Source organism: Muntiacus reevesi, chromosome 5 (genome assembly GCF_963930625.1).
Source record: "Muntiacus reevesi chromosome 5, mMunRee1.1, whole genome shotgun sequence".
Taxonomy (NCBI): Eukaryota; Metazoa; Chordata; class Mammalia; order Artiodactyla; family Cervidae; genus Muntiacus; species Muntiacus reevesi.
This window is the reverse complement of record NC_089253.1, coordinates 41715921-41730401: the sequence shown is the minus strand read 5'-3', so window position 1 is coordinate 41730401 and position 14481 is coordinate 41715921. Positions and strand designations below refer to the sequence as shown.

Here is a 14481-nt window from a genome sequence, read left to right as displayed (position 1 = left end):
ATAAAATAGATTTCTATTCATATTAATCTTATATCCTACACAAATAAATTTAAAATTTTGTATCTCATATGTTATTAGATGTCCATAGGACTTTTAGAAAAACTGGCAAAAAGATAAACATTACTAACTTTCAAAAAATAGAATTCTTTTATTTTTGTGATTCATTATATGTATACACATATATTATTTTGAAATTATTCTCCATTATAGGTTATTACAAGATATTGACTATAGTTCCCTGTGCTATACAGTAAACCTTTGTTGCTGGTTACATATGTATTTTTTTAAATTAGAAATCTAGCATTATATTTATGCTAAGTCAAACAAGTGGAATCAAAGTGTCATAAATTTTTTAGGCAAAAATTCATAAATTTTTTAATATATATATTATACATATTATTTATATATCTGTATACAAGAGCTTTTCAACTATGCTTGATAAAGGCTTGAGAAAGTACATTAAAAAAAAAAGAAAAGAGATAGAGAAATTGGAAAGCATAAACTAAACGAAATGGGAGCACCGAGTATGAAATAGAAGAAGTGAAACAAGCTAGATAAAAGATTCTCATATAGACCAGTTCTTTGTAAATATGGCTGCTCATTAGAAATGTATCTGGAGTTGTAGCAAAGAAAAAAAAAAGGTAGCATCTGGGCATTTATATTTTTCAAAAAATTCCAGTATAATTCTGATATGCATCTGGATTTTAAAAAGTGATTACAGGTTTTTCTATTAAATGGTAGTTTTGATGATATAGAATTCTATTATTTTCTTATTGACCAATCATGATACAGTGGATTCCACCATTTTAATCACTTCACCATGATCACTATTTCCACAAGTTCCCCTTACCTCCACATCAAATTTGAATTGCTCATACTTGATTTGAAATTGTCTCAATTATTTTGTATTATTATTGTTTCCATTTTGACTTTTAATTATTCATCTAATCAGGTGGAGTTTCCCCCTGTGCCTGTCTCCTTTGGGGCTTGCTTTTATGTCTTCCACTTGTCATCCAGCATCCACTGTCACCCCAGGGAAGAGAGGAGACTCCCTAAGTACCTAGTGTCAAAGCGTCAGTATTAAGACTTGGTCTCTCCAGTAGGGACCTAAGAGGTGGTGAAAAGCAGTCATGGATAGTTAGGATGAAAGGAATACTTCACCCTTTCTCCTCCATTTACTTTAAAAAATCTATACAATTTCTAAGGGGTAGAAGTTTCATTATATCATAAGTAAGTCTCATAACAAATTTATATAAATAATAGTCTTATTTTTTTTTAGCTGTTAAGTTTTCTGGACTTCCCTGATGGCTCAGTGGTAAAAAATTCACCTGCCAATTCAGGAGACATGGGTTCAATCCCTGGTCCAGAAAGATCCCACATGCCTCAGAGCAACTAAGCCCATGTGTTACAACTATTGAGCCTGAGCTCTGGAGCCCGGGAACCTCAATTACTGAGCTCACACGCCTCATCTATTAGAGCCTGCACATTCTAGAGTCTGTGTCCTGCAACAAGAGAAGCCATCACAATGAGAAGCATGCACACCACACCTAGAGAAAAGCCCATGCAGCAACGAAGACCCAGCACAGCCATAAATAAATAAAATTATATACAAAGCATGTTGGTAAACCTTTAAAAAAAAGTTTTATACACATCTTTATCATTTTCCCCAGTCTCCAAAAGATCTGTAAACTCTATGCCATATTTTTGAAATTATTTATTTATTTACTTGGCTGCACCGGGTCTTAATTGGGTCATGTGGGATCTCCCATCTTTATTACAGCATGCCACATCTAGTTCCCTGACCAGGGATCAAACCCTGGCCCCCTGCATTGGAACCATGGAGTCTTAGCCAGTGGACCACCAGAGAAGTCCTGCAGGTATCTTTTTGACTTATAGTTTTCTCCAGATAGATGCCCAGGAATGGAATTACAGAATCCTATGATAACTCTGTTTTTAGTTTTCTGAGAAACCTCTATAGTGGCTGTACCAATTTATACTCCCAGCAGCAGCATAGGAGAGTTCCTTTTTCTGCACACCCTCTCGAACATATTATTTGTAGACTTTTTGATGATGGCCTTGCTGTTTTCTTTATGAATTTACCTGTGTGTGAGTGACTAACGCAATGAGCAAGTCAACTGTATTATTGTACTGTTACTGCCGTGTACAGCAAAATGTCTCAAACCAGTTATTGTAAACATGCAATCTTTTCTCTCATCTTAAAAACAAAACCTTTCATGCCCCTACATTCCTCTCTAGATACTGTCGCATTTTCTTTCTTCCTGTGCTAGGCAAAAAAGTGGCCCTCCAAAGATACATTCCTTTCCTAATCCCAGGAATTTGTGAATATCACCCATGTGGCAGAAGAATGTATATTACTTTATATGTGAAAGATGTGATTAAGTTAAAGATCTTGAGAGGAGGAACTTATTCTGGATAATCTGGGTGAGCCTGATAGGCCAGTACAAGTGTCCTTATAAGAGAGAGACAGAAAAAGATCAAACACAGGCAGAAGTAGAGGAGGCAATGTGACTCCAGAGGCAGAGACTGGAGTGAGGCACAGGTAAGCCCCCAGAGGTGGGGGACACAGTCTGGCTTCTTCCCTACAACCTCTGCAGGGAGGTGGCCTCTGCCAGTTCCTTAATTTTGGACTTCTGGCCCCTAGAACTGTGAGAGAGTATGTTTCTGTTCTTTTAAGCCACTGTTTGTCGTAATCTCTTACAGCAAGCTCTAGAAAACTAATACACTCCCTTCACAGCTAAATTTCTCCAAAAAGCTAAATATCTCCAAAAAGATATATATATATATATATATATCTTTTTTAGTATTTTTTTTGTTTTGTGTGTGTGTGCTGGGTCTTCACTGCTGCATGCAGGCTTTCTCTGGTTGCAGCAAACCTGGGCCACTCTAGTTGCAGTGCACGGGCTTCTTGTTGCAGTGACTTCCCTTGTTGCGGAGCACGGGCTCTAGGTGTGCACGCTCAGCAGTTGTGGTACACAGGCTTAGTTGCCCCTCAGCCCGTGGAATCGTCCCGAAACAGGGAATTAACCCAAATCCCTTGCATTGGCAAGTGGCTTCTTCCCCACTGGATTACCAGAAAAGTCTTTCTCCACTCCTTTTTATCCAGTTCTCCTATACTGAACATTTTAACATATACAGAAAGGTTAATGATTGGGCTTCCCTGATGGCTCAGTTGGTAAAGATCCGCCTGCAATGCAGGAGACCCCGGTTCAATTCCTGGGTCGGGAACATCTCCTGGAGAAGAGATAGTCTATCCTCTCCAGTGTTCTTGGACTTCCCTTGTGGCTCAGCTGGTAAAGAATCCTCCTGTGTTGCTGGAGACCTGGGTTAGATCCCTGGGTTGGGAAGATCCCCTGGAGAAGGGAAAGGCTACCCACTCCAGTATTCTGACCTAGAGAATTCCATGGACTGTATGGTCCATGGGGTCACAAAGAGTCAGACTCGACTAAGTGAGTCCTTCTCCATTCCTTTTTATCTAGTTTTTCTATACTGGACATTTTAATACATACAGAAAAGTTAATGATTAGAGCAATAGGCAATAAAATATTCTAGATTCAGCTGTTACTAACAGTTTGCCCTATTTGCCTTTTCTATATATATTTTCGGGCTTCCCAGTTGGTGCGCTGGTAAAGAATTCACCTGCCAGGGCAGGAGATGCAAGAGATGCAGGAGATGCAAGAATCGATCCCTGGCTCAGGAAGATCCCCTGGAATAGGAAATAGCAACCTATTCCAGTATTCTTGACTGGAGAACTCCACGGACAGAGGGGCCTAGCAGGCCGTAGTCCATGAGGTTGCAGAGTTGAACGTGTATGAGCGACTGAGCACACACAGCACACTGTATATTTCAGTGTGTGTCTCCTAAGAATAGAGACATTCTCCTACATAGTCATAATACCTAAGCAAATTAAAAAGCTTTAATTTAATAAATTAAAAATTAAGAATAATTCCCTAATATCATCTAACATTCAGTCTGTATTCCAAAATCCTTCCTGGTTCCCAAAATATACTTTATAATTTTTTTTTCCCTTGGCCTAGGATCCAAGCAAGGCTTATATGTTGAATGTGATTGTTCAGTTCAGTTCAGTTCAGTCGCTCAGTCGTGTCCGACTCTTTGCGACCCCATGAATCGCAGCACGCCAGGCCTCCAACTCCCGGAGTTTACTCAAACTCATGTCCATCCAGTCGGTGATGCCTCTTTTAAATTTACATTAATCTCCCATTTATTTTGTTTTTTAACAACTTTGGTAACTTTTTAACTAACTTGGCCTATATTCTTTTTTTTTTAAAACATTTATTTATCTATTTGGCTTCGTCGGGTCTTTGTTGGGTCCTGCAGGATCTTTTCTTTTTTTTCCTTTTTTTTTTTTTTAGGATCTTTTCTTGCGACACTGACTCCAGTTGTGGCAAGTGGGCTCCGACGCACACCGGCAGTATCAGTGCACTGGGCTTAGCTGCTCTGCAGCGTGTGGGGTCTCAGTTCCCTGACCAAGGAAGGAACCCGCATCCCCTGCATTGCAAGGCAATTCTTTTTTTTTTAACTTTTTTTTTCAGATCATTTATTTGGCTGTGCCAGGTTTTAATTGTGGCATATGCGATCTAGTTCCCCCACCAGGGATCGAACCCAGGCCCCCTGCACTGGGAGCCCAGACCCTTAGCCACTGGACTGCGAGGGAACTAACTCTCTGGCCCATATTCTTATAGTTGGCCAACATTCTGGATTTATCTGATTGTGTCACTTAGCCGGATCCTCTACCAGCTACAGTTCTTGTATACTCCAAACGGAGGCTTTCAGCCCTGATTTTCTTTCTCTGGAATGAGTGATAGTCACTCAGTTGTGTCTGACTCTTCACAACCCCATGGACTGTAGCCCACCAGGCACCTCTGTCCATGCAATTCGCCAGGCATACTGGAGAACACTGGAGTGGGTTGCCATATCCTTCTCCATCTTTCTCTGGAGCATTCATCTATATCAGTTTCCCCTCTATGGTTGTTTACTATCTCTCTCCACTAGAATGTAAGCTCCAGAGGGAATCAACGTGTATCTGTTGGGTTACCTGTTCCAGTCAATTCTCTAACCAATGCATCACAGGTACTCAGCATGTAGGTGCTGTGTGAATCAGTCCTTCAATTCAGTGACTCAATACTATTGAACACCTATTGAGAAATTGCTATAATAATTTATGCTATTCCTTAGAATATCTCAGATTTTTTGAAGCCTTGAATTCCTGAAAATGTCATTCCATACTATGTCTAGGCTCGCAGAGGTGTGGAATTTCCCCTAGCAATTTGAAGGCATACCTCTTTATTATCCATATCTCCCTGGCCATGAAGGGTCCAGATCTATTTCATGCTTGAGTCACTGTATCCAACCAGGTGTTTGGTATATTTGGCCTGTTTTCTTCTCCTTGGATCCATTATTTCTGCTTATGTATCAGTCAGAAGTTTATTTTTTTGGCCACACCAAGCAAAATGTGAGATCTTAGTTCCCTGATCCCTTAGTTCAGGGATCAAACCCTCGCCCCCTGCAGTGGAAGCACAGAGTCTTAATCACTGGACCACCAGGAAAGTCCCTGGTTAGAAGTTTATAGCTTGCTGTTTCTTTCATTCTCTAGGAACTCTGATCTCTTAGTTAAGGCAGTAAAGTGGAGATATTGGGTGTGGACAGAGTTGTAAAGATAAACTACAGAAGGCTCAAACCTATCAGTAGGATCATCTTAGCAAATGAGGATAGCTAACATTGACTGAATTCTTATAATAATCAAAATAACCTCGTAGGTACTATACTGAGCACTTAACATATTCTCTATCATCTAATCCTTCCAACAACCCTCTAAGATAAGAACTGTCAGTCTCTCAGCTCTACTTAACTAGAAACTGTCTGGGCCAGGCCTGGAGCCAAGGCAAGCCTGAACCCAGAACCGCATGGGGAACCATTGTACTGAATTGCTCCTGCTGTTGCTAGCCGAGCCCGACAACCTGTCCTAGCCTTTCACAGCATGGTCTGCCATTCCGGCTGGGAGTCAGGGAACAAGGTTGTGGAGCCACCTGTCCATTCATTCAGTGAAGACTTGTTTCTTAAAAATTATTATTATTATTTTTTTGCCATGCCACGTGGCATGCAGGATCTTAGTTCCTGGACTAGGGATCAAATCTGTGCCCCCTGCAGTGGAAGAATGGAATCTTAACCACTGGGCCACCAGGGAAGTCCTAGTGAATGCTTGTTGAATGAACGCTTCAGAGGCAAGTTTAAGAACATAAATGCCAAAAGACAATGATGTTTATTTTCTTTCTCAGACCTCTGCCTTCCCAAGATCAACCACTCTGGGCCTCCTCTGGTGATATCTGAATGTAGAGAAACTGTTGCCCCTCTTCTAAGAGGCATGCACAGGCACCCAGTCAAGACGGACAGTTTTCTGTTATGTGAGTCTCTCAGATTGCGCTTCACAGTTTATAAACTGTGAACTAGATCATCAGACTTGTTCTTTGGCTGAATTACATTTTCTCCTGGAATATGAGATGCATTCCACTGAGACCACAGAAAGAAAAAGTGAAGATCAAGACACCATGACACCACCTTGTGTAAGTGCAGATATTTTCAATCATCTGAGTAGCTAGAACTTTATATAATATATATATATATTTTTACTAAACTTAACCAAAATGTGCACATTACAGGGAATTGTGGGCTCTTGGGTGATTTTATATGTTTTTATTATTCTTTCTTTGCATATTCCCAAAGATCCCTGTTTTTGTCTTTCTTTTGTCTTTTCCTTTTTGGCCACAAATTGCGACAGTCGGAACTTCCCTGACCAGGGGTTGAAACCATGCCCCCTTCAGTGGCAGCTTGGAGTCTTAACCACCGGACTACCAGGAAAGTCCAAGATCCCTGTTTCTAACAACAAGTTGTATAAAAGTGGCATTATTGTATGGCTTTTGTTCAAGTGCCCTCTTGGTCCCATTACCAACACTGAACACTCACCAACGTGCTAGTTGGAGATACAACAAATATAAGGGACCAGGTTCTTACCCTCAGCTTCCTGTCTGTCTCATCCTGAGAGAGATGCCTTAGTAAACCAGTTACCACACACTGTGAGAGGACTTGAAGGGACCTATGTACTCTGTCTGGTGGGAAATGCAGAGGAGACAGGGTGACTGCTTAGAGAGGTGATCCCAGAAGGCTTCATGGTAGAGATGACCGTTTGGGGCTGGACTTAGCAGGGTGAGAAGGGGTTGACATTGGGTGAGAAGAGGACAACAAACATTCTAAGCAGGAAGAATAGTGTTGCCAACGTATGATGACCAGAAACCATGTGACTCACTTGGAAAAAGGTGAAAAAAGTAGTTTGGTGTAGCTGGAAAAGAGAGAGGATTATAGAGACTAGGAGGAGGTGAGCTGGGGGTGGGGGGAGCCTTGCATGCAAGAATAAGGAAACTGGCTTTTGTTCTGTAGGTGACAGGGAAAAGACTCCAGCATGTCTGCTTTTCATCATTTGCTGAGCAGAGATTGAGTCAGCTGGGAGCAGCATGGGAGTGGGTCAAAATGGGACACTAAGTAGGTCCCTGGCACAGAGTCCCCTGCTCAGGAGGTCTGTTCATTAGATCACTGGAATGAACAGTTCAGAAGTGAGAGGACGAGACTACAAACTAAGGCACAGAAAATGGGGATGAGAACAAGAGGACAGACTGGAGGATAAATCCTATTTGGCAGAATTTGCTGATTAATTATGAATGATGGTGATGAGGGAGACACCAGGCTTACAACTAATCATAGCTGATGTCTTTCACCAAATGCCTACTTTGCAGGTAGATTCTTTGCCTGCAGTATCTCCTTTTCTCCCATAATCACCATATGAGAGGAGTTATGTTATTATCTGCATTTTATAGATGAGGAAGTTGGACCCTGGAGTGGTCAAAGTGTCTAGGCAGGTATATCACTTTGAATCCAAGGATTTGAACCCAAGGGAAGGAAGAAAAGCAACCACCAGGCTCAGTTAAAGTGTGGCAGATTCAGGCTCCCCAGATTCACAGGCAGGCTGCCTGAGGGCCATATTAGGCCACAGATGTGTACTGTTTGGCCTATAGAATTTTTTTTTTTTCAAACGAATTTTTAGAAGCTTTTTTTGATGTGACCAGTTTTAAAGTCTGTTGAATTTGTGGCAATATTGGTTCAGTTTTATGTTTTGATTTTTTGGAGAGGGGCCATGCAACATGTGGGGGATCTGAGCTCCCTGACCAGGGATCGAACCCACATCCTCTGCATGGACAGGCAAAATCTTAACCACAGGACCGCAAGGAGAGTCACTTGGCCCATAGAATATTCTGAAAGCAGTTTTTACAACTAATTGCTAATGTTTAAAAATAGAGTTCCTATTAAAACCTGGGTTTCTGGTTTTTCCTGAAAAGTAAGAAGCTCTGGCTGCCCGGGCCCGTAGAGCAACTCTTGCTGCCCATCTGCCTTGCGTTTGGCGGCTGTGGACCAGAGCCCGCCAGCCTGCCTGGGTCCCTGCCCCTCTGCAGATGCTCAGGTTTGCTGGTTCAGTTTGACACCAGGCTGTGCCTGTTCATACGATCTCATGTCAAGCCCAGGCCTCCAACTGATGGCCAAATACTCTTTCTGAATGTTAAGGAATATAAGATAAAAACAGTAATGCGTTTTGCTTTGTTTTTTCTTCCGTGCTGTGGGAATTGAGAAAAAGTAAATACCCACCCATGCTTGAGTGCCCACAAGGAGGAGGTTTACCTACAGGCCAAAGGTCAATGGTCATAGTTCCCGGAAACAACACCCATTAAAATGAAGTGTCAATCACCCCTTGGAAAATGGCCAAAGTAATGAGAGCTATGCAAATCATGCTGTGATTTTTTTGTGTTTAATTTGTTTTGTAATTGATTAATTTGCTTGAATTTTTAAAAAGATTTTTTTTTTTTTTGCTGTGGACCATTTTCAAAGTTTTTATTGAATTTGTTACAGTATTGTTTCTATTTAATGTTTTGATTTTTTGGCTGTGAGGCATGTGGGATTTCAGCTCCCCAATCAGAGATCGAACCCATTACTCACTGCTTAGTGAAGTCTTAACCACTGGACTGCCAAGGAAGTCCCTGCTGGAATTTTCAGCTGTGAACTTTGAACATATTATAAGGAAGTTTTTGGAGAAACCATGTGTGTGTGTGTCATAGCTTACATATCTTGGAATTCTCTGTAGACACTCAAGTTCAGAACACTTTTTTAAAGGTTTTTGCAATTTACTAAAGGTTGAAACGTGTTTCTGTTCCATTTAGTTAGAATGTGAGGCACAGGATGACGAACAGATATCTGTCCATGTTAACTATTTTGTTCCATCTAAGATGTAACAAGGGCCATAGCAGCCACCAGTTTGGACAAATGATAGACTTTATGTTTGTGTGAGATTGTTTGCAATTTGTAAACTGCACTTAAGAGACCCAGGTGCAAACAGGTGCAAGGAAGAGAGGAGACAGCAGAGCTTTAGGAGTTTGGCTCCTAATCTGTGTCCTGTATGCGACCCCAGAGGGTTTTCCTCTGTGCTTGGCTGCCTGACTCGGGGACTGAAGGAAGGCGGCGGCTGCTGCTCCTGGGCACGAATTTCTCAGAGGCCACTGGGCACTCCTCTGGGATGGCCACTGGGTCTCAGAGGTTCATTGTCCATCTTGCAAGGGTTATCGTGTTGTCAGACCACCCTGACCCAACTCTTAAGAGGTCTGCCCTGGGATCTTCCCGCTAGTGGGCCCAAATTAATCTCACAAGGTTTGCACTGCAGATCAATTTGGTCTCAGGAGCTATTCCTACTCTGATTACTTAAGGCTTGCGAGGTCACGCTCTGGTGCTCCTTGGACTCTGACTCCTGCCCAGCACATTCTCCTTCCTCCCTTCCTCTCCTCCTCAGAAATTCTCCACCCCCAGTCCCCCGGTGTACACACCCAGGGTGGGACCTGGATGTGTGTTGTGGTCAGTTCTGCCATTTTTGGCAGTATCGCCTGGAATTCATCATGTCTTGTTGATATCGTATAGACAAATGCCCGTATTAGGTGGATGGCACCATGCTGAGCCAGGGACACAACAGACAGGTGCCCCACCCTTGGGGACAAGAGGAACTTGTCCCCAACTTGGTACTTTATCTCAGTTACATTATAATTGGCTCAGTGGTAAAGAATCCACCTGCCAACACAGGAGACTAAAGAGACACAGGTTCAATTCCTGGGTCAGGAAGATCCCCTGGAGAAGGAAATGGCAACCCACTCCAGTTTTCTTGCCTGGAGATTCCCACAGAGGAGGCTGGAAGGCTACAGTCCATGGGGTCGCAGAGAGTCAGACATGACTGAGCACACACACATATTGTAATTTCATTTTTGTAGTATCACCTATAAAGCCTAGACTCCCCCAAAGATCCAGACAGGTTCTTGGTAAAATTCTACTGCTTCTTCATTCTTTGACAAGTATTTCTTCAGCACCTATCAGGCACTATTCCAGAAGTCAGGACTGTAACAGAGAACAAAGCTGACAAATATCCCTGTTCTGTTGCTTATTGTGGAAGGAGACAGAAAACCTGTGTCCATATGTAATATGAGCTAAGAATTTTTGAGAAAAACCAAGCAGGGTAGCAGAGAGAAAATGACAGAGGGGAGTGGCTGGACTGTGTTTTTTAGAGAAGGTGGTTAGGGAAGGCCTTCCTTTCTGATGAGATGACTCTCCAGGTCAGGCCCAGAAAGGGGTGAGAGAGAAGCAACGGGCTGGAGGAAGTCCTTTTCAGGCAGGAGGCTGAGGGAACAGCGCCTCCCAGTGGTGAGCGCTCCTAGCCCGTCTGAGGAATAGGAAGTCACTGTGGGAACATCCGGGCTCCTCGGTTTCCTCCTGGGCAAGTCCGTGGGCCGGTTGAGAGGCACAGATGAATCATTTACGTGGAGACATTTAAGTAAACCATCAAACACTGTATCAAAGTTATTCTCTTTATATTGACTTCATCAAATATTTGTAGAATGTCTAAATCATCATGGATCATAATTATTTACGATTCTGCCCTTTCATTTTTTTTTATTATTGAGGTGAAATCCACATAACGTATAATTAACCATTTTAAAGTGTATGATCCAGTGAAATTTAGTGCCTTCACGTGATTGTGCAACCATTACCTCTATTTAGTTCCGAAATTTTTTCATCACCCTGCCCTTTCATTTGTAAAAAAGAAAATTACTTATTTATTTGGCTGCACAGGAGTCTTAGTTGCAGCATGCAGGATCCTCAGTTGCAGCGTGTGGGATATAGTTCCGTGACCAGGGAGTGGCCCAGGGCCTGCTGTGTTGGGAGCACACAGCCTTAGCCACTGGACCACCTGGGAAGTCTCTCGTTCTTAATATTAGTTTGTCACCACTCTTTTTTTTAATTTGTAATTAATTTATTTGACTGTGCTGGATCTTAGCTGCAGCATGGGAGATCTTGAATTTTTGTTGCCGCATGTGGGATCTTTTTTCTTCTTCTTCTTCTTCTTCTTCTTCTTCTTCTTTTTCAGCTGTGGCATGCAGGATCCTATGTGAGATCTAGTTCCCCAACCAGGGGTCAAGCCTAGGTCCCCTGCATTGGGAGCATGAAGTCTTAGCCACTGAACCACCAGGGAAGTCCCTGTTAGCATTCTTGAAAAAGGGTTGTTCCCCCCACATCTGACTGTGCCCTTTCTGGCTGGCCTTTACCAATTCTTATGATTCATCTATGTGTTTATTCAATAGATATGTATCTCACATGTGTTGTGCAGTAGGCACCATGCTGGTAGGTACCGGTAATGCAGAAGACACACAGGTCCCCGAATTTAGGGGACTCATAATCCAGTGGAGGATTTAGACACGAACCATAAATTATCAGAAAATTGATTTAAATCATGATAAATGCTTTAAAAAAAAAAAAAAGTGCTTCCAGAATTACTTTTTTTTTTTTCAGAATTACTCTTAAAGCATTTGTGAAGTTATTAAAGCTACCAGAAGTGAGGTGCCACTAGCTACTCGAGCTTAGAATAACATGACTAAATTGTTCTTATGATTGTGCCCTTGGTTCAAAGACACTGGAGAGAAAGATCACCTCAGGAAAGTGACTTGGATGTTGTCAGGGCAGAGAGCAGAACGGCAGGCAAGGGTAGAACACAGTGGTACTTCATTCATTTCCTGCTGGTAACAGCCGTTTGCAAGGCCAGATACTGTTACCGACCACTTCCATTTTATAGATGTGGAAACTGAAACTTAGAAGGTCCTGCCTCGCCTGAAGCCACCTGGCGGGCCTTGTAGCCAACGTCTCCCTTCAGCCGTCTATCCGGCAAAGCTGAAGAGCATTTTGTCCAATAGGGGGCAGTCGCGCATCTGGTTGGAAGAAGGCGTGGACGCCCGCGCCGGGCCTGCTCCAGACTTCCAGGAGAGGGCGCTGCTGGGCTGGCCTCGGAGTCGCCTGGCCAGACCTCCCTGGGTCCTGCCCTCCTGCCACCTACCCGCCCACCTTCTCACCAAGACGCCTGACCCAGCAAGCCCTCAGCACCCTCGGGCCTTTTCTTACACACTGATGTGTACATCTGTGTTTTCCTAGATGATTGTTTCTTAATCACGCTGTGGAATAACAAATCAGTAACCCAGTCACCTCAAGCGATGAGCTAGTGGTCACCAAAACACGGGGAATAGCCCCCTGGGCAGGAGCCACAGAAAATGCTAGCGTGGTCCTCGCGGCCACGTGGCGCAGCGGTGCCACCATGGTGCCGCCGAGGCACGTCCGTCATGTAGGCACAATCGTGGGTTTTTTTCAGGCGGGATGACCTGGCAACATTTCCACCCCACCCACAGCTAGTTTCGCTTTCCTAATGTTGTTAAAAAGTACCTTCTAACTGAAGTAGGGTGGTTGAACAGGTTCCAACATTTTACTTAGCTTTTCTATGTGATCATTGAAGATTTCTTCCTTCTAGTGGGTCTTTTTCCTACTCTCTCTGGAAGAAGACCGGGACTGTCACCTTTGGCATTTGTCCAAAGTCCAGGTCCTAATAGCTTTTGGACTGCGGTTTTGGAAGAATTGCTTTTTAATCTGGAAAGTGCCAGCCTTATACAGAGCAGTAACACGTCCTGCCAAGAATCGTCAGTAGGCGGAGCTATGCTCATGTTCTGCTGACCTATCTCTTTTTAAAGGGGAAGGGGGCTGATTTGGTGGGGGGAAAAAAAAAAGAAAATTGTGGATAGGTCAGTTTGGAAGATTGTATGAACCTTTGCTTTCTTCAACGTGATAAACTCTGGTTTACCAAAAAGAGCATGCAGTGGGAGGAAACTGAGGTGTGAAGTGATTGCAAGATCCCTGCGTTCATCTACTAAGCTGAGTGCAACAGAGAAAGGCTTCTTTGAGCCGTGCTGTGGGAAGCCATGTGGCATCAGCTTTTGGGACAATCTCAATTTCTGAGGCAGAAGACACTGGTCCTTTGCTGAGTGCATCAGACTGCCACCAATTCTCCGTTCTGAAAATGTGGCCATCAGAGAGGCCTGTGAGCAGCGCTGTAAAACGGTTGTTACCTGCTCAGGAATGACCTTACCCAGGCCATAAGCCCCCTGCAGGATTCCTCCACTTCCCTTATCATGCAAGTCTTTTGGTGATAATCTCCTGCATTTGTAGGACCTTAAAGAATTTTTGATACAACAAGACACAGATTGGTTATTGCCTTTTTTTTTTTTTTTTTCTTCAGTTTAGGCAACAAACCTCTTCTTTGGTGATTAAAAAAAAAAAATCATAGATGAAAAGAAAAGGAAAATGCAATGGAGATCAGTTCCAGGAAAGAAAAGAAAATTATTTGTGTCAGCAGTCCCAGCTGAGGCACACAAACCTGGGAAGACTTACCCTTTTTACAGGAATAGTCTCTTTACCAGAGATTCATGCTTGGACTTATTTAAATATGAGACTCTTCTGGAGGATGTAAGTCGGTAGAAGGATAGACAAACCAGAGGATAACTATCCAAAGCTGTTACTAGTAGAGGATGTCTTAAATGAAAATAAAGGGTCTGATTACCAGTGAGTCAGGAAGGGCTGAGATCTCCATTTAGAAAACCCTGACCTGTGCAGACATCAGGGCAGGTGCATAAAGCCAGGTGTAGCCAGGCTGGCATGATCAGCCCCACAGAAGCGCCTCAAAGCAGAGGCTGTGGCCTTTTAGAGCTCCTCACTGCTGTGGTTTCTTGTTCAAAACACTCAGTGACTGTCAGACCCACATGTTGATTGGTAGATTTGATGCATTTATAAGGAGAACGATCCATCCACTTGTGACCCAATCTGGTGCCGAATCAGAACGTGACGCTTCTCACCCCTCTCGCCTCTGGAAGAGGACTGAACAAGAAGAGAGAAGGCAAAAGCTTCACATGCCCAGAGGCAAACAGATGCTACAGAGATGAATTTTTTAAAAAAGAAATAAAGCGGGTTTAATCTGGGAGTTCGATCACCACGAAG

The 14481-nt window shown here is 43.1% G+C and overlaps 1 protein-coding gene across 2 annotated transcripts in view; it reads left to right on the top strand.

Annotated features, from left to right (window-relative positions):
• Nucleotides 1–14481, top strand: part of LOC136169747 (basic proline-rich protein-like) — a 40559-nt gene that overhangs the window by 1591 nt on the left and 24487 nt on the right. Inside the window, exons 2-3 of one of the 2 annotated variants that reach the window (XM_065937761.1) lie at nucleotides 1781–1877; nucleotides 6315–6599. The gene's annotated coding sequence lies outside the window, so the exon portion shown is untranslated. The remainder of the gene's footprint in view (nucleotides 1–1780; nucleotides 1878–6314; nucleotides 6600–14481) is intronic. The other variant, XM_065937762.1, reaches the window with a different exon arrangement.